Raw genomic sequence first — 19,026 nt, 5'->3', positions numbered from 1 at the left:
AGAGAGAGAGAGAGAGAGAGAGAGAGAAACAAAACAGTCAAAGTGTGGGAACTTTTCCTTGTTCCTCTTTTCTTCTTCCAAAAGCTTTTATCAGTATTAACTCTGCTTACATAGGTATTTGTGCACCTGTGGCACCGGATTAGTGGATCAGCTTCTTCTTTGTGTGGAAAAATAAGCACTATGAGTTATTTTTAATTCCAGGTTTCTGACTGAAAGCATGTTTAATCCTGTGCTGAATAGTTAGTAAATGCTAAGATTTTCAAAGCGAACTGTGTTCATGTTTCACATTAATAAACTGCTTCAATACATGGAGGTAGAAAGTGATTGCTGATGCAAGTCTTACACTGTATTTAAATGAAGTTGTTTCTGGTGTTTTTATTTTTAAACAAAATGACAAGATGACTTATGTCTGACAGCTGTTCACAAGGCTGACATTTTACTCTTTGCTGAATAACCATTTTAGAACTGCCTCTTGATGAGTCAACAAAACCAACAGTGCCTCCCTCAGTACAGTCACGAGTAATGCTTTAATCAAAATAACATTCGGCTTTTGGACGGAACGTTCTGTCTGTTTATAACTGAACCTGGAAAAAGTTTAGAGGTTAAATGTTTGAGAGGAACACAAATTATTATGTCATTTATTTCACATTAAACACAACATAAATCATACACCAGTAGAGCTGAAGTCATTGTTCTGCTGTCAAGTTTGAGTCCGCTGAATGTAAAGAAAGGTTTCTCTTGTTAGGAAGTTACAGGTACAGGTGAGTACAGGCTTCTCCCTGCTCGCAGAGGTTAAGCAGGGACACACATTATTACATATTATTGGGCTGATCATTATCTTATTGGTCAATCCCCAACTAATAATAAAGATGGGAAAATCTGCTTGGTCAGGTTCATCAGTCAGATTATCTGCCAGACCTCAGCTACACCAATCATATCAAACATATTAACAAATAGGGTGTGTGCGTGCGTGCGTACGTGTGTGTGTGTTGGTGGAGGGGAGGGAGCGGGTTCTAATTGAGAATGGTCACAGCTGATAGAATAAAGGATTCCTTGTATTCAGTCTTCCTGGCCTTTGGGATTTTTTAAGTCTGCAGCCTGATGGCAACAACTGAAATGTTCATCCAAGACATGAGCATCCAGGGCAGTGTTTATAATCTTATTTTATTTTATAACCTCAAAACCATTACCTATAAGTTGTCACCATTTCTCTGCTGATCCCATAAGGCCAACGCTGTTTGCTGCTGCAGCTTCCTCTACCACCCCAACCTCATCTTTATGTGTGGAAGCTTCTTGGTATTTTTTACTTAAAAATAATCTAATGTAGTTCAATATAATGTCATTTTCAGGTCATAGTCATGCATGTTTACATGTCTGTTTTTCATCCTGTATACTATGGTTCATGTGTTTGGTATTCTGGCAAATTAGGTGTCTCTGGAGAATTGTCTTGCTGTTTCTGTCTTTGCTTTTTTCAGCCAAACATAACTGTATAATGCAAACATTTCTGCACCACATGGAATTCGTAGGGAGTTGGATGGTGGGCATAATGTTTTCTTTAAAACAACACATTGCAAATTAGTAGTATATGTACACAATTGATTGATTTCTATACTTGACTGCATCACAATTTTACCAGCCTGTGTACAAATGTGTGTACAAGTGTGTGCATGGACCCTGTTACTGCCACCGCGGGACACTTCCATCATTATGAATGGGCTTGATAACAGGATAGACACCTAGATGTGAAAGAATATTCTCTCCTCTTTTACTGCAACCCTCAACTGAGCTGCATCATCCACTTGACTTCCCAATATAAACACAAAAAAGGCTGACATTGCACTTCATTTAACACTGCGTGCCCTTCACTCTGCCTCCTACTTAGGGCATTGTCATCCACAGGGACTTGGCTTTGTTAAGAGGTTCATGTTGTCCATAAACTAAAACACCAGACAACAATAGATGGGCAGCTGTTTTCTGGGCATACAGTGTGTCTTGTGTCCTACAAACAGGTGCTTTCTTATGATGTCATTTTGTGGGATAAGAAACATAGCTTGAGTTTCCAGGTGACTAATGCCATCACGTCTTTTCTACGCCCTTTTACATAAAAAATAAACCAACCACATAAACTAAATCCAGCAGTAGCACTGTTATAATTTTTTTTTAATGTTTTGGAAACTCTATAAGTTTAATTTGTGAATCCAAAACCCCAACATGGTTAATCTCTCAAAATCAGCAAGTACATGCTATAATTATGAGGTCCTTCATATATATATTCCCTATACACTATATTACCTTACACTAACTGTCATAAGTCCTTCTCTCATCTAAATCTGACCTTAACCATTAACATGAATCCAAACCCTAAAATTGACCTCACTTCATTTAAAAAAACTATAATTTGAAGGTGCAACACTGAATACAAATCTTACAAGGATAGTGAAACAAGAGAGGACAAACCCATGAAATCTTCTCGGAGTGTGTAAATGGTTCAGTTGATTTGACTTGGGTAAGGAGGGTGTACAGTCTTTAGAGCATCATTTGCAGTGAGGTGTCAAGTGTGAGACTCAGATTTGGTCCAAGAATTCCCCAGGGAAATGCTCACAGTGGGCCACAACCTCATCCATTCTTATAGATCCCACATGCTAGCTGGCTTTTGACTCCTTTGACTCTGTATGACTGCAGAGAGTCCACAGAGAGGAAACACGGGAAGCCGAGGAGCCAGAAACCAACAATGATCATTACTTGGACACAACTCAGTTATTCTTGCCCATAAAGAAAAGGTCCTTCTGTTGGATAGACTTTTTTTTCTTTTAAGTTTCTTCTGTTATCTCTATTTGGGTTTGCACTATTTAGCAGTTTCTTTTTACTCTGCAGCTGTAAAAATGTATAGATCTGGTATCAGTAGCAGTGGAGACAAACAGTCTGTTTATTCTTTCTTTCAACTTTGATGCTTTCAAAGTTCACCCCGCTTTTCTTTACCTTTCTGACTGCTCTTTTCTCCCCCTTTTGTTATGCGTCTTTCAGTCTTTAGTTTACAGCAGGTCCACAGAGAAGAGGGGCATGTTTGCTCACTCTCTCACCAGAAGAGGCTGGCAAAAAGCTGACAATCACAATGAGCAAATATGTACATGCAAAGTCACCCCTGCTGAAGGGAATTGTGGGTTGTTTGTTGGTGTATGCGGTGCGAGATGGGGAGTTGGAGGCTGTGTCGTGACCACATAGCCTCCCATTTACAACTGTTATATTTCTTTCACATCTGCGTACTCACAGTGGTGACAGATGCCTTTGCTGTTGCTTGTACTGTAGCTTTTTGTCCTTCTGAGTCAAACAGGCAATGCTCACACTCACCAAGATAAAAAAAAAAAAAAACTTAAAGGCCGGAGCTCTTATTTACCTGAGTTACAGCTCAACTATGTGCTGCATTCTTTTTATTCAGTCAATAGCAGTCACCAAGTCACACACTGAAACTAAATGCCACTTCCACTGATCACAGAGCAGCCTTTTCCGCCAGAAACACTCAGCAACAGTGGGAGCGAAAATTCTTCCTCAACAGGTTTAACTTATTCGAATCCAGGGTCTGAGCAGATCACTAGCTTAGCTAACATGAAAGCCCTATCTAGAGGGAGCTGCATTATGCATTGCTTCAAACACAGTTTTGGGCAGGGTCACAGACTGGATAGGACAGTCTGACTGGTTCTATTGTCTGCTGCAGCAGCAGAGCAGGTCTGCTCCTGTCCAGTAGGCCGTCCAGGTCTCCAGAGACTGGATAAACTAACTGACCTGGCTAGAACAAATGCTTTGATACACAACAGCACGCACGCACGCGCGCACACACACACACACACACACACACACACACACACACACACACACACACACACACACACACACACACACACACACACACACATGCGTGCCTTTTGCTCTTGTTTTCCCTTCAAAGACACACAAAACCAGACTTTTTTAGCTGTACAATAGCAACACTGAGGTTGAGTCAGATCTTCATCTCTCCTCTACTCTATCTCTTTGATCTATTAAACTGTGCTCTTCAACATAGAGTCTAGATGTCTACTCACAACAACATGCAATGAAACAGCTATTTGCTTAACAAGAAGGGGGGCTAAGTAAACTTTGTTTGACTTCCTTAGTGCCCACAGTTTATAAAAAAAAGTGCTAGTAAGTAGGTGGATTGCATGCTTAACTGCACCTTTGTTGGTCCTCTGGTGCCAAATGAGATACATGTGTCACCTTGCAGTATTGTGCGATTTCACACACACATATTGTTTTCAGTATCACTGCATGCTAAGTAATCCATTAGCAGTGATAGAAGTAAATACATAAGAGGCAATTAGATGTATGCAAAATACAACTGAGTAGATTACAAAAAAATAAAATCAATTCAGGTTGAGGCTTAGACTTCTGTACATTTCATAGCCAAAACATTAGCCACACATAGTGAAAAGAGTCAAGTCTTTATGTGCCTTTCCCTCAGTATTTCCATGTTCCCTCCCTGTCTGCCCATGGAGGAAATGACTTGTTGCAGCAACACAAAAGCCTGTCACCTAATAAAGTTAGGGGGAAGTAGGTAAAAGAAAGCAGGGATGACCAGAGGAGAAAGCAAATAGGACAAGGGTGTGAAAACACTCAAGGAGCATCGGTTTTATGGCTCCATGTTAATTGAAGTGATTTAAAAAAGAATCCCATATTCTTGGAGGGCTAGAATAGACAGGAGAGAGATGAGGGGCAAAAGGAAGAGGGATGTACCGCTGTAAAACAGCTGCTCCTAACTTTTACCCATTGGCCCTCTGAACAAAGACACAGTGGGAATTCATTACACACATATAATACTGAAAAACATAGGACATCATTGCAGGAAGATATAAGGTAAAACCTCACCGTTGTTTTTTTAAAATCCTTTTGTACTATTATCGCAACTACGTGGTACAATTTTACAACTCTTAGTACAAAACATCTTTCAAAATTTGTCATTGTGCATTCATTTGGATTGTAAACATCTTTATACACGCAACCATTTATTCAAAATATAAGTCATGAGAACATATGGTTTGATCACCAACCTAATGATATCTTTTCAGTTTAGTTGTTTTAACTACCAGTGAATCCAGTCACAAACAATGCAAGATAAATGTTTCAAATCGCCATTAGAACAGCTGAAAGTAATATGCTATAGTAGTGTAAAAGACAGATTACAGATAGTTAGTCAATACACTTATATAGTATACTTATATATAATCTCCATAATATCTATCCTATGTGCAATCAAGTTGTGACCAGTGAAGACATCCTCTCCATTCATTTGGCCAAATTTGATTTTACAGTATTTACCTAGTAGTAACCTCTATGGCCTCTCTGCTGTTGCCCATGCCCATGCCTCTGACAGATCCCTTGTCCACAAACTAGGTGTGGTGAAAACGTTACTGTGTAATTCTGTGTGTTGTACTAATTTCGTACTAAGAGTTGTGCGGTTTTACCATCTACTTGCAGCAATAGTACCAAAGCAATAAATAAAACTGTAATGACACTTATATATATTAAATCAGATACTACAATATATCATATTATGCATTCTCTTATTGTTATCTTAATAAATTAACTAACGAATGGTAATAAATCTGCTCACTCATTTGTGCAGATCTTTCCAAATGGCCAATAAGCACTTACAGCTGTCATTTGAAAAGATGGCAGCCATACTTTAACAGTGTCAGAGTGGATCAAAACAGTTTGTATCTCTGTCTTTGTCATTTTAAGGTCTCTCGTCAGCCCCACAGCTCAGCCATTTTTAAGCCACTAGCCACATAAGACCCTCTATCTCTAGGTTTTGTTCCATGAGCCTCCTGCTGGAAGCTGAGCCCTAAGACAAAGCCCTGTTTACACTAATGGCCCACTAGGCCTTTTTCCACAGAAACAAATAACACTGGGGGAAGTCAATAGAATTTAACATTTTGACATTTTCCTCCAGCTCTCAAAACCAATATTGATCCAGCTCCCCTGCATGGCTATCTTTAGTCCAGGACCTTGGCATACAAATCAAGCCAATGCAGCCAGAACCACAGGCAGCCAGTCGAGGGGTGAGGCCAACAATGGCCTGCCCAGGATGGGGCTCTCCCACTGGGCAGGCAGAGTGGCCACTGTCCCTGGTCTCAAGCTGGTCCACAGAGAACTGATGTATAAAAGAACTCATGCTATCCCACCCGCTTTAATGATTCCATCTGAGAGGGCCAATTGTGTCTGTACTCCAGACCCTGCTTGTGAGTGAGGTGGACAAGTAGAAGGGACAGTAGGGGCGCTAACATGTGCAAAACAACCCCATAGCGGGCCAGTACTTCTCAAAGGCCAGATTACAATCAATTAGAGCCTAATGAGCGGGAAGCTGGACTTGTAACCTGTTGCAGCAGGGTAGTTGTTTAGAAACCTCGCAGTTGGCGGACACATCAATAACCTCTGAAATAGCTCTAGACTGAAAGCAAGACACAGCAGGACGCGCCTGAGTGCGTGGCTGACTACATAAGTCCTACCTCTTTTCCTTTGCCCAACCGGACTGTGTCATGCCGTGGCTGAGGGCAGAGAGGGAACACACAGCAACACAACATGTTACTCCAAAACATACTTTGTATTGTGCATTTACTTCCATGGAATCTTCTTCAAGTCATTTGGCCATGAAAATAAGGCCTACGGTAGCAAGTGGGTGACCCAATAGCAACAAAAGACATAATAGGCATTGATAAACATGGTAATGAACAGGTTGTATTTTCCTTTCTAGCGTGTGTATGTGTATGTGTGTGTATGTGTGTGTGTGTGTGTGTGTGTGTGTGTGTGTGTGTGTTTGTGTGTGTGTGTGTGTGTGTGTGTGTGTGTGTGTGTGTGTGAATGCTTGCTTGCACTTATTGCAAGTTGCTTTGGGGAAAAGCATCTGCCAAATGAATGCAATGTAATGTAATGTAAAACAAAGATGCTAGCATCCAACAGAGAAAGGGTAGAGTGTGTGGAGGCCCAGCAGGAGAGTTTCTCCTTAGGCCGCTCTTACCTGTGGAGCCCCACTTTCCACGGAGATGGTTCTTTACATTGCAGGTTGGCCCACAGTAGGGGAACAGGGGATGGTCATAAAAGAGAGGGTGAAACAGCAGGAGTAAAAGCGACATTTGGGCCTGAGGTGAAATCAGGAAGGAGTTAAATGGTGGGGGTAAGTGAACGCAGGTTTTAGTATATATAATAGTATATTGTTTCTACCATTATACAAATTGTATGCTTGCAATCATTCTAATTCAACTTCAACAAGAGTAAGTCAGTAGGAATGAAACAATATGATTATAAACTACAATTTAAACACCTTCTCACCTTTGTGATATCTTACCGACTTTAAAACTGTAAGCATTACTGGATTACTTATGAATCTTTCATGCTCTTTGCTTGTGTACAAGTTCTAATTGTTCGCCTGTTGCATTCTGAAAATCATGAGCATTGAGACCACAACACTGTGTAAATAGAAATGCAAGGGGCCGTGTTGGGCGTGTTTCTCCAAATACTGTTGAGATGATGAAATATGATCCAGGAAGGCCAGTTTGAGGTAGAGATCATGGCCAGCTAAACAACAGATCAGCCCTTTCACTTTAAAGTAATCTACCAGTAACAAGCCCGTATTTATTTGGTCAAATCTTAGTGGCATTGCAGTAAAAGTTGAACTTTTTTTTACCAGATTCTGCATTCTTTTTGCCAGAGCCCTCTGAGTCTTGATAGGGGCATCTTTAAACTTCTATCTTCCTATTAGCGGGAAGACCACAACACATACACACACAATGATAGACATTGACTTTTAAACAAATCAGGTGTTAACTGTAAAACATGTAAATGTCCTAACTTAACTATTACTTTAAGCTGAGTATTTGGAAACTATAAACCTACTGAAAGCTGACAGAGACTGACTTAATCCTTTCAGTGGGATGATATTATTAAAAAGATCTCACCCCTTAAAATCTCCGTCTCCACATGATATCCGTCTCATGTTCTGATTGTTGTGGGAACGATCACAAGCCCCAACTGATCATTGTAATATACAATGCTGTTGGTTTCCTCATGGCAAGCAGTTGGGTATCACCGGTCACCACTGTGCTGAAGCACTTTTAATCAACCAGAACCTACTTTGAAAGCCTGAGCCCCACCCGGCTCCCCACCTGCCAAAACCAAGCAGTTCACCTCAGCAACCTCACAGCAACAGCTAGTATTTGGTAATATCGTGTGGCAGTCCAGCAGCTTCCACTATAATGTACCCACTGACGGCACTAACCTCTCACAGTCCTGGTAACCCCCTTCCAAGGTTATATTACAACACAGTGGGAGCTGTGAGAGAGTAGAGGAGGGGAAGGAGTGATTGTTTGGAAGTTTTCAAGACAGGCTGGCATTTTCCCAGGCTGCAGTGGGGGTAGGCTCTCTCCCAGCATGCCATGTTCAGTGCAGTTTGATTAAAATTGTGAAGAACACTGATTTGCTCACGTATATGGTCTTTGTTGGCCCTTTTCTTCCAAATATCAATCCAGCTTGCTGATTCAAAAGTGGACACACAACAATACTTGCTTTTTGACCCTTGAGACTCTTTGTGTTTTTTCCAGTGTAATTTTTCTTTAAAAATGTTTGTGGGGAAACATTACACCACATGGTGGAACTGACAATATGTTAATTTAATTTGTTCCATTATGAAATAACACAGAGCCATGATTTTGCAACATGAAGTATTTTTTGTCTGGATCTGACGGATACATATAAGATTACAGCTTGCTGAAAAAGTGCAGACCAGAACATTTTGCATGGGTGCATAGGCGTCAACCAGTATGACAACACTGTAACGGTCCACTGTGGTTTAACAATCATACAAGATTAGGTAAGAACTTGCAGTGAACCCATAGTGAGTAATGACATCATCACCAGCGGCATGCATGGCCAAAAGCTGGCAGGTGTTTCTTTCTCCTGGCTCTTCGTCAGCGTTTAAAGGTGCCATGTCACACCAAACCGTTTTTACTTGCATTTTTTGAAATATGTTAGGTCCATATGTGTTTGTGTTATGTGGTGAATGTGCAAATGAACTGCTACCTCCTCTGTCAGCTCTAGCCATGAAAAGAAATAGGTTCAAATTAGGCCAATTACAAAAGCTGGTCCATCTGATGTCATGTTGCCTGAGCTCATTGCTATTCATAAGCACGTCCAGTTGCACTGGGTAAAGGATACTGATAGCCAGGCTCTCATTGGCTAGTTGTTAGCCAATCAGAGGCAAACAGATAAGATCACTGAATATTAATGAGAACTGGTACAAATCAAGCTGAGTCTTTCTGCAGGCTTTCTACTGTATATCACGCTAGAATGGCTTGAAACAAGGTAACCAAGACAATTCTTCCACAAAAAATGTTACAGAGTCCATGGTAGAACTTCAGACATTACCACAAAGTAATGAAATACGTGTGGCAGGGTAAATTAAAGAAATCACTGATGTCACGGGAGAACTTACAACTCACATTTGGACAACTTTTTTAATGTGTTAACTTCAGTTGGGCAGTGTGGTTGATCAGTGATTAGCTTCATTTCTTCAAAGTCCTGGGTTTCAAACCTGGTCCTGGCTGGTGTGTAATGATGTAGTGCAATGTCTGATGTGTGTTAAATGTTCGCTATATGTTCTCTTTATGTTTTACATCTGTGTATGAGTGCTTTTTCAGTCATGGATGTGGCTAATCGTGAGTTAATCGGCATGTTTCTGTTAACCTTCAGGTTTATGAAACATTACACAACAAAGTTGTTCAAAAACATTTTGAAGAATGAAACTGATACACTGTAGATAACAGTGAAATAAAGAAAACTATTCACCAAACTCAAACTGATTATACTCGGAAATTGGGAACTTCAAACTTCAAACTTCCATCGAGGATGCAAAGAAATGGTATGTTCAAGTTGGTTCAACAGGCAAAGAAAAAAAGCAAGGATAGACGATAGACTTATTTAGGTCTGGGCTTCACTTGGTCTTGTGATGCAGATTGCCCAAAGTCACAGTGTATGGTGTGCAGCGAGGTTCTGACTAACAGCTGTATGAAGCCCTCTTATCTACGTTGTCATCTGAACACAAATTATCAAAGAAAGATTGGGGGTGCAACCCGGTTGGGAAGTGCGGCCTTAACCGAGAGGCTGCCTTGTGAGCGGCACTGCGACGCGCACATACAGGGAGCAGATCAGATAAAATGTAAGTGCAGCTTCACAGCTGAGCAAAAAACTTTCCACATACCGCCCCGGTCGGGACAAGTGGGAGGCGGAGTGCACTGCATGCAAAGCTAGCACATATGTTTCAGTGTCTAATAAAGATGCTGGAGATCTCAAAGCTCACATGGACACCGAATAACCTTATCTTATTACATTGAAAATGTTTTAAAAGATATTTGGTTGAAGCTGGATTTTGAAGCTGACACAGAATAGGTCATATTTAGAACATTATTTCATATTTATTTATTTATTTGAAAAGAGCTATTATTTAGTTACAGGTTGTTACATATTTTATTTTAATATATAAGTTATTTTGTACTATTGAGGCATAATACAGCATGTTAACCCTCTGAGAAGCCTGTCTGAATTTGTGTTTCGAGGCCAGGCCGAGTGTCCTCTTTTTTGGAAATCAAAATATGGTCACCCTACTGCAGCAGTCCTCTTCGTCTTCAGCTCTGAACGCTGCTGTTGTCCTTTCTCAGCGGGGACGTACAGGAAAAACGCATAACTCAAGCTTCTCCTCACAAAAGCCACCAGACTATACCATTTTGTAAACCTTACTGAGAAGTACAAAGAGCTTTGTGGAGCTGATAGGCTTTATTAGCTTTGTATCAACTCATTCGGCAATGGCTTGAATGTAACAGACGTTCATTAATATAAAATAGTCGCGCACTATAGCTTTTAAAATAAGCTATACTATGTTTGGCTACAATTTGTACACAACAAAAGTAGCTATTTTAGACTGTTTACATGGATGGACTAGCAGTGGGGTAACCATCTTGGAATAATGCGTGAACATTCCCAAGTATGACGTTTTCCTGTTCTTTCCATTCTGCCAACATTTTGTGTGTAGTCAAGCCTGACTACACACATTCTGACCATTTGAACATACAGTCCCAACAGTCAGCATTGATTGTTCTGCAGCGTGAAAGGGTTGCAGCTCTAAGAGGTTGGTAATGCTGACCTCTGACCATTTGCTTTTGTCGCACCTCATTGAGCAGGGGGAACACATTAGCCAATACTACCTATTACCCTTTCTGTTATGGCAACTACCAAGCAAATAAGCTTCAACTCGCCTCTTGTTACCTAAGCTCTCCGTTTGGCCTCTGGCATGAAGAGTCTCTTTTCCTGGAGAGCTACACTTCCCGAGACCCAGACGAGCACTGGAGCACTTGTTAGAGACATGCAGTATTGTAACGTGAATGGTGTGGCCTCAATGCAAATTCTTCCACACTCTCAGGCAAAGGCCAGCATTGACTGACTGGTTGTGTTAATTTAGCTGCCTTTCAGTCCTACTTGATCCAAAGTCTTCTGGACCTCAATGAAAAAAAGAGTTAAAAACATCTGAAGTGTCAGCGCAAGAATGTGCCATTCAGCCTCGAAGTGACGCGCACCATTAACAAATGTCAAGCCACAAACAACCAGCTGTAGTTTAACCAGGGAGGAAGGCTCTACAGTTCACCCCACTGTCGGGGTTCTGTTGTTAGCCATTGATAACCTTGTGCATTGAGTGGTTTCAGGGGAGAGTCGTTTTAACATGGTGGGTGATCCAAATCAAAAGAAAGCAAACAAGGAGCAGATTTGGAGGCTGAATATCTGGCTGTTAAACCACAAATAGGTCATGGAGTGTCTGCGTCTTAACTGTAGAGGGAGGGACTTGTTCCTTCTCTCAGTCGTTCTGCCCAGTGACGATGCTGCATGGAGATTCCGCCTGAGGTTACTTAGGGGAGTGGCCCATGCTTTCCCCACAGCCGGCTGACTCAGATCCAGAGGGCAACAAGGGCACAGCACAGGCAATCACTTGAACTTGTTGTGTGCGGACTCAGACCTGAGAGTGTGCACTGCAGGGCTGCACACTCCGGCTGTGATTTACAGGCTGGTTTTTACAAGATTGCAACCTGTGCAATATGCCTTTTCCTTACTGGTGAGGATACACCCTGAAACTGACTTCATGATGATCATGTTATAGCCCTAATCTAAAGATAACATTTTTTATATGGTGTGAGGTGCCAGTGCCATTTAGGAGCCCATTACTTCATAGCTTGGGATGCTAAACAGGCTCTAGAAAAACTACATTAAAATCATTTTAAACCCAGGGAAAATAAGCCCATTTTACACATGCACTGCAAACCTGAAATGATCTAGACATTACCAGGTAGCGCTGTCGCCTACGTACAAACGTAAATCTCCAAATCAAGTCCAAGTTGGACTGGACATTAAACTGACTTTACCCTGCCAGCTCCCTATTACAAAGTTTGTGTAATGTTCAATTAAGTCCAGGTGTGAAGACAGCAGGTCATTGTCTAGAGTATTCACAACAAGCAAATGTGTGGGTAATGATGTTTCTACCATGTGTGAAACCGAAAAAAACACTTGACTGAATGTACTTAGTTAGTTGTCAAACATGAAAAGAAATGGATGTATGTGCTACATGTGTAATGCTGATGCTTTTCTTTTCATTTACTTTAGTTTTTGCGCCATCTTGACTTGTGTCAAATTTTGCCAGCAACAAGTGTGCTGTCACTTCCAGTAGTTTTTAATATCTATTGGTGGGTCGTGCACTCTGCACTGGTCGCGTCAGGCCACAGTTGTTCTAAGCCTCAGACAGTGAGCAGTAGTAATAATAGATGGGAGGTCAAAGGGCTGTTTCATGCTATGTGACATGCTGGTAAAAGTGGTGACATCACAGGACCCTGAGTGTATTACGTGTGATGAAAGCGATGGACTGACAGCTCTGTTTCCCTAACCACTTCCTATTGTTCCCCTGTCACTGATAACCCCCGATGACCTGGGCCAAAGGAAGAAGGCCATCGCTTGGTTTGTGGTGGTGAGCTTGTCAGCTCTTTGTCCTTAGATAACTTATTAACCCATTGAGTCCACCAAGAGAAGAATGATTCCTTACATGGCTCGCCGTATGGTTAACCCAAAGTAAACAGCTTCATTGGAGTCTGTCTCCAGAAAAGCAGAGACAAGGAAGAAAGGGTACTATTTGACATCCAAGGAAATTGGACACAAACCTGCCAGGCTAAAAGAAACAATAACTTTTAATTAAATTCAAGCCTCACTGAATGAAACTGGAAAAAAAGCCCAATGGTAGCCATGAACACATGAATGAACATGCCAAGAAGGAGGCTTAAAGCTATTTTAAAACTTTTTTGATTTAGATCGGACAACATTTTTACAAACTCTGTGGTAGAATTGTTTCAGGAGCAGAGAAAATAATAGATAAATATGGCGAATGATTATTACATATGGAAAGGTTCAGGTCTAAGATAACTGAAGATAATTTAGTCTGTTTGCAAGATTGTAATGATGTCCAGTTTGAATAGATGAGGGATTCTTTCATACATCAGTATAGTTCATGTCAGTTGTGCAGATATTAGAGCTTAATAATCACATTTGGGAAAATGTAGACATGTGATTCACAAAAAATGAAGAGGAAGAAGAAGAGGTCAGGGGCAAAGGAAAGGAGATTGAGCTACTTAACTTTGATTCTAATATTAATATTGTCACTATAGCATCAAAAGCTGTTGTTCAAAGCAGATTAAGTGAATATTGTTGGCTATCTTTCACTAATTAGCCCAGCTGATGAGGCCTGCAGCGCTGTATGTGGTCAGGACAGAAAGAGACCACAGAGTCAGCTAGGGTCACCCCACACCTTGGGCACATAGCTGAAGTCAAGTGTCTGCTGCCTTAATTGTGCACTGTCCAACCTCACTAATATGAAGTTATTAGTCGGTTCACTTTACAATTACTTCAACTGTTTCACTTCAAGGAAAGAAGTGGTGAAAATGAGCTAAATTGTTTTATGTGCAAACAGTCAAACTGCCTTAAGACTGGAAACTGAAAGAAGAATTGGACTATGTATGCGAAGGGTCTAAAAATAGGACACCAGCTAACATGTAATGCTGTGGTTGTTATATGCATAATGGAAAGGAAGCAATTGAGATGGAGCCAATATACTCAATAATTGGATTTGTGAATGCAGCTAAAGATTACTAAAGAAAGAATACTTTGTGCAGGTGTAAGTTTTACTATGTCATATTGCTCCTGAGCAAGTGTGGTCACTTTCTTATCAAAAATGATTAGAGTAGAAAGATTAAAGACAAACTCACAGCATGAGGATTTTGGGAAAATATGTTTTGTCATTTCAGTTTAAATGTGTTATTTAATGCCCAGACATGGTCTTTATTCCTGAACACATACCAGGAAATCTACCAAGAAGTTGGCTACGGTGTTGCCTCCTTGCTGCAGAGATTGAACTGGAGCAGATACAAAAGCTGTAAGTCAATGAAATGATCCAGCTATTGTTGTGAGTCATTCGACTTTGGCACTGATGACATTACTACATTTTAAAACAGTATATACATCACATTACAGCCTGTAACATTTTATGGCCTGCCTTAAACTGAAGAAATTAGTAGGTTATAGAAAAAAATTGGGCTGTGATTTGCCAAACTAGGTATAATACCACCTGAAATGGTCACTTTAAGAGAATGCATTTGTTTTTATTTATATGCACAACAAATTGTACAATGAATTATGATTGCATTGGGCCCTCTTTAAATGGAGGAATACATGTATTCCTCAGTGTACAATTGATCCACACAATGCAGAAAATGAAGCCTATTTTCCCATATTTACAGCAGTGAAATGTAGCTGCTTATGCAAGTACTGTACTTGAGTAGATACAATTTTTAGATGACTTTACTAACTACCATTTTATGCTACGTACTACTTTCTGCTATAATTTTTTCACTCCACTTCATTTATCTGACTGTTAAACATAGGTTGAAATGACTTTGTAGATTGAAAGCACTGCACACCTATTGTGCATGTCTTTGGCTGATCAGGTCAAAGCTGGGTGGAACTGTAATAGAATTAATCAAGCTCACTAAAGTGCATGCACTGGTAAAAACTGATAAAGGTAAGTTATCAGGGGAGTCAAGCACAGTCTGCACTCTTTCTTCACACATTGATTAAAATAGCCTAAGTCCAATCAGACAAATTAGTGAAAACACGTGTGTCATGGCTTCAAGTGGATTTAAGATTTGACCCCAAAAAAATTTGATGAGCTTATAAATATGATGCATTGCAATAAAGTAAAAAACGTATTTTAATGTGGAGCCGGTAAAATTAGCTCAACATTGATCGGGTGCAACATATTAATGCACAGATGATACTCCACACTAACGGGGGCCATTCTGCTTTAGTACTTGATAACCTTTGTTTAAATTACATGATTTTTCTTTCTGACTGCGTATTTCACAGTGTTATATTATAACTTCTTACGGAAGTGACAGACCTAATTCCATTACATTTTAAATATGCTTGTAAGACACCCGTGGAGCTTCAAGTGGCGTACTCTGTTTGGTTGGCGGTGGTCGCCATCTTGTGTTTGACAGGAGAAACTGCACTCCTGCATTGGCGTTATTGACGTCGTCCCACAGGGAACAGGCACAGTAAGTTACAACTCAGTAAATTATTATTATTTTTTTTCCAGACAGTAGCAACCCTAAGCATAATGTGTTCCTAGTCAAATGTTATGCAACATAGCGTTAGCTATATCATGACACGAGTCAGTTTCTTACATTGCAACCAGGCTCATCATGCCCTCCATTAATGTTAACAGCGCTAAATAATGAGGCCTTTGTCAGTGATCAGGAAAATTGAACCGACCTGGATTTTATATATATTCTAAATTCTGCAGGCTCGACTTGGTGGATGTTGATACCATGACCCTCAAACAGCTCGAGCACTGATACTGCTGTGTTGCCGGTTTGAGGTGAGCATTAACATTTTGTTAGTGCGCCTGATCTCACCATTGTCACGATCCATAATCCTCCTGAGTGCCTGCAGGCGCTGAGTTTATTCATTGTGAGGATAAATCAGTAGGCCACAGCGCCCATTTTAAATGTGGGACTAGACTAGTTCCTGGTATTGTGAAACGGTCAATTGAAACATTTAGGGGCAGGCTACTCTACTCACAAAAGCAATCAGGCCTGTGCATGCGAAGTGTTCCTGGAAGAAAAGTGCGTTTTGAAATCATTTGCCTTAACAGTTAACACCATATTAAACTCATAACAGATCTGATAAAAAAGGGAAAACAGCAATAATATACCAGTTGTGTTAGTATTAGCCTAGTATTTCATTAGGCTACCAGGTTGGTCATAAATCACCCACCTTGTGATCAGACTGAAAGTCATTGGTTTAGGAGGCTAATGTGCAGGGATTCATTTTATAATATTCAAAGAAGAGAAATTAAGAACTTCTTTTACTTCTACTTTTTTGTATTAATAAACGTCCGTTATAGCGTACAGCTTTGGAGATAAATAAGACATAACAATTAACAAGATAATGACCTCTTCTGAAGAATCCATCATGTTTTTTTATTCTTCTCAGTTAGAAACTGTGTGGAGGAGGGGTGGGGGGTGTAATCACTAAGGCTTGCAACATGTGGTTGCCTCGATGTTGTAATACAATTTGTTTGAATTATATTTCCATTTGATGAACACACTTTTCTCCCTCCATGTTACACCAAGATAGTCTCTGATACTGTAGCTCATTTTTTCTAAAAAGAGACATGACAGAAGCTGTGTCACATCCTGTTAACTCTACTTCTCGAACAATGCCTACTAAGTGATTACTAATATATTGTTAAACTCTAGTTTTTAATCATTAGTTCACTCTTTTACACTTTGATGTGTAATAGAACTTATTTCCTCACAATGTCTCACATTGTTTTTAGCTCTTTTCTATCTCTTCAATCAAAAATGAAATTCAGTCTCAAAATCAAATGTGTGCCATTTGTAAATTGCTAAAAAGCCTGAAGGCCTTTTTAAACACCACAAAGATCCAAAAAGTAATATTTTTCACTGTTTTCTGTTGTTTTTCTACCCTTTGCCATAATTAAGACTTTGCGCCCCTGTTTGACACACAAGATGCCAACAACCAAGGATCCTTGGTAACGAGACCAAACATAAACTCCCCTCTGTTTAAACATCATGTCACTGAGCTAGTGCTGAATGTGTCTGTTAACTGGGCTGTGTTTAATTGACGCTGAATTGCCGGGGTTGACATGGTAAACAATTAGGGTGAAATTCTGTCGCTTGAGCCACTGTGAAATAGCCCAAACAGATTCCCATCTTAACTCCAAGAACGGACTCATAAGAACTTAATCCTGTTGATGGAAACAGAATCCCACTCAAAACGGCCCGCTGCCCCAGGTGCAGTAGCCACGCAGGCCTTGGCTTGTCTCCCTTTATCACAGCTGATGAATTGAGAGAGCCCTCTTGGGCACATAGCCCAGGCTGTAGTTTGGCTAATTAGGTCTGTTTTCTCATATCTATAGTGATGAAAGTTATCAGCCTGTGAAAGTGTGAGATGCAAATATGTGAGATTTAAATGTAGCGTGACAATGTGAAGGCAAATATGGGTGTGTCATTACAAATGCAAGAATTTCCAAAATGTATCACTTAATTTCTGCGATAGCAATAGATTGACATGCTGCAAAATTAAGATTTTTATTGTGAAGAATCTACTAAATGTACCATTGTAAATAGCTAATAAAAAAACAGATGAGAGGTATAGTTTGTTCTAAATTACAAATAAGACCCCATACATAGTAATCAATTCATTCAACTGCAATTAAGGCACATTAGGCATCTGTCAAGTATAGTTTAACAGATGATGAGATCAGGACTGATAGGTTATCTTTGTATCTTTTAGTTTCAGTGACATTTTTAAAGCAAGGTTGGCCCTGTAATCACATTGTCCTTACTAAGTCTTACTGATAGCTGTAAACAAAGGCTCAAAACCTCCCTAGATAAGCCACCCTCCCTAATGATTGATTTTACATTCAAGCAGAAAATAAGCCCTAGTTTTAGTCTGACATCTGTGCCATAATTTTAGCTACCCAAGAGTTTAAGTGTCTTCTAATGCAAACCAGAATGTTAATTTGTAAATTTAAAGTTGAATTGTAATCACAAAGTAAATGTGCATATTAGGAAGATAGATCTACTTAAAATTTAATCTTTCAAATTCAAATCAGGCACAGGAGGAAAAAATCTGAAATATAACAAGAAATCAAAACCTGCAAGAAGTTAAAAAAAAAACATGGAACCTTCGCTCATGGAAGTTCATACTCCAAAAGGCAACTAATTGGACTTTTAAGCTTGAAATATTCTGTTACACATACATTAGACCTTTGCTTGCTGGCATATTTCAAAAGTGGTGTAGAGGCTGAACTAATAGCTTGGATAGTAAATATTTTATTAATTTATTTGTGTTATAGTTTATAGATTAGTATTAATGCATTCATGTTTGGGTTGCCAAATTGGGAGGGGGGGATACATTTGAGTGGTGTATATCCTCTGGCATAGGTTGTGTTGTATTTTTATTTTAACTTTTACATTTAATGTAATCATCAATATGCAAGTATGCGGCTTCAAACTTCGTCGAAACGAAGTTGCAAGGGTGCGGTTTTTAAATTTTTTCACCCTGGGACCAGGTTTAAAAGTGCGTTTATAGGATTCGTTTGCACGATCGGTCTAAACAAAGCAAAACGTGCGTTTGCTCCAAAAAGCGTCTCCGTGTGGATGGCGTCTAATACAAAACCCTATTTATTTAACAACTTCTTAACATTTACAGTTCCAAATTTCTAAGAAAAAAAGGAGAAGCACTTCATTAATCTCCAAATGGGGGGGGGGATTACATTTTAACTTATTGTTGTTGTTTTTGGGGCTGCCACATAGTCCCGCTCCAAGCTGTTGG

General features: G+C 40.0%; 1 protein-coding gene across 1 annotated transcript in view; it reads left to right on the top strand.

The window, feature by feature from the left end:
* The first annotated feature begins 5,401 nt into the window (after window positions 1-5,401).
* perm1a (PPARGC1 and ESRR induced regulator, muscle 1a) overlaps window positions 5,402-19,026 on the top strand; it is a 23,402-nt gene continuing 9,777 nt past the window's right edge. Inside the window, exon 1 of the mRNA XM_032521477.1 lies at window positions 5,402-5,408. The gene's annotated coding sequence lies outside the window, so the exon portion shown is untranslated. The remainder of the gene's footprint in view (window positions 5,409-19,026) is intronic.

This window comes from Etheostoma spectabile, chromosome 7, assembly GCF_008692095.1.
Source record: "Etheostoma spectabile isolate EspeVRDwgs_2016 chromosome 7, UIUC_Espe_1.0, whole genome shotgun sequence".
NCBI classification, from domain to species: domain Eukaryota; kingdom Metazoa; phylum Chordata; class Actinopteri; order Perciformes; family Percidae; genus Etheostoma; species Etheostoma spectabile.
This window is presented reverse-complemented; position numbering and strand designations above follow the sequence as displayed.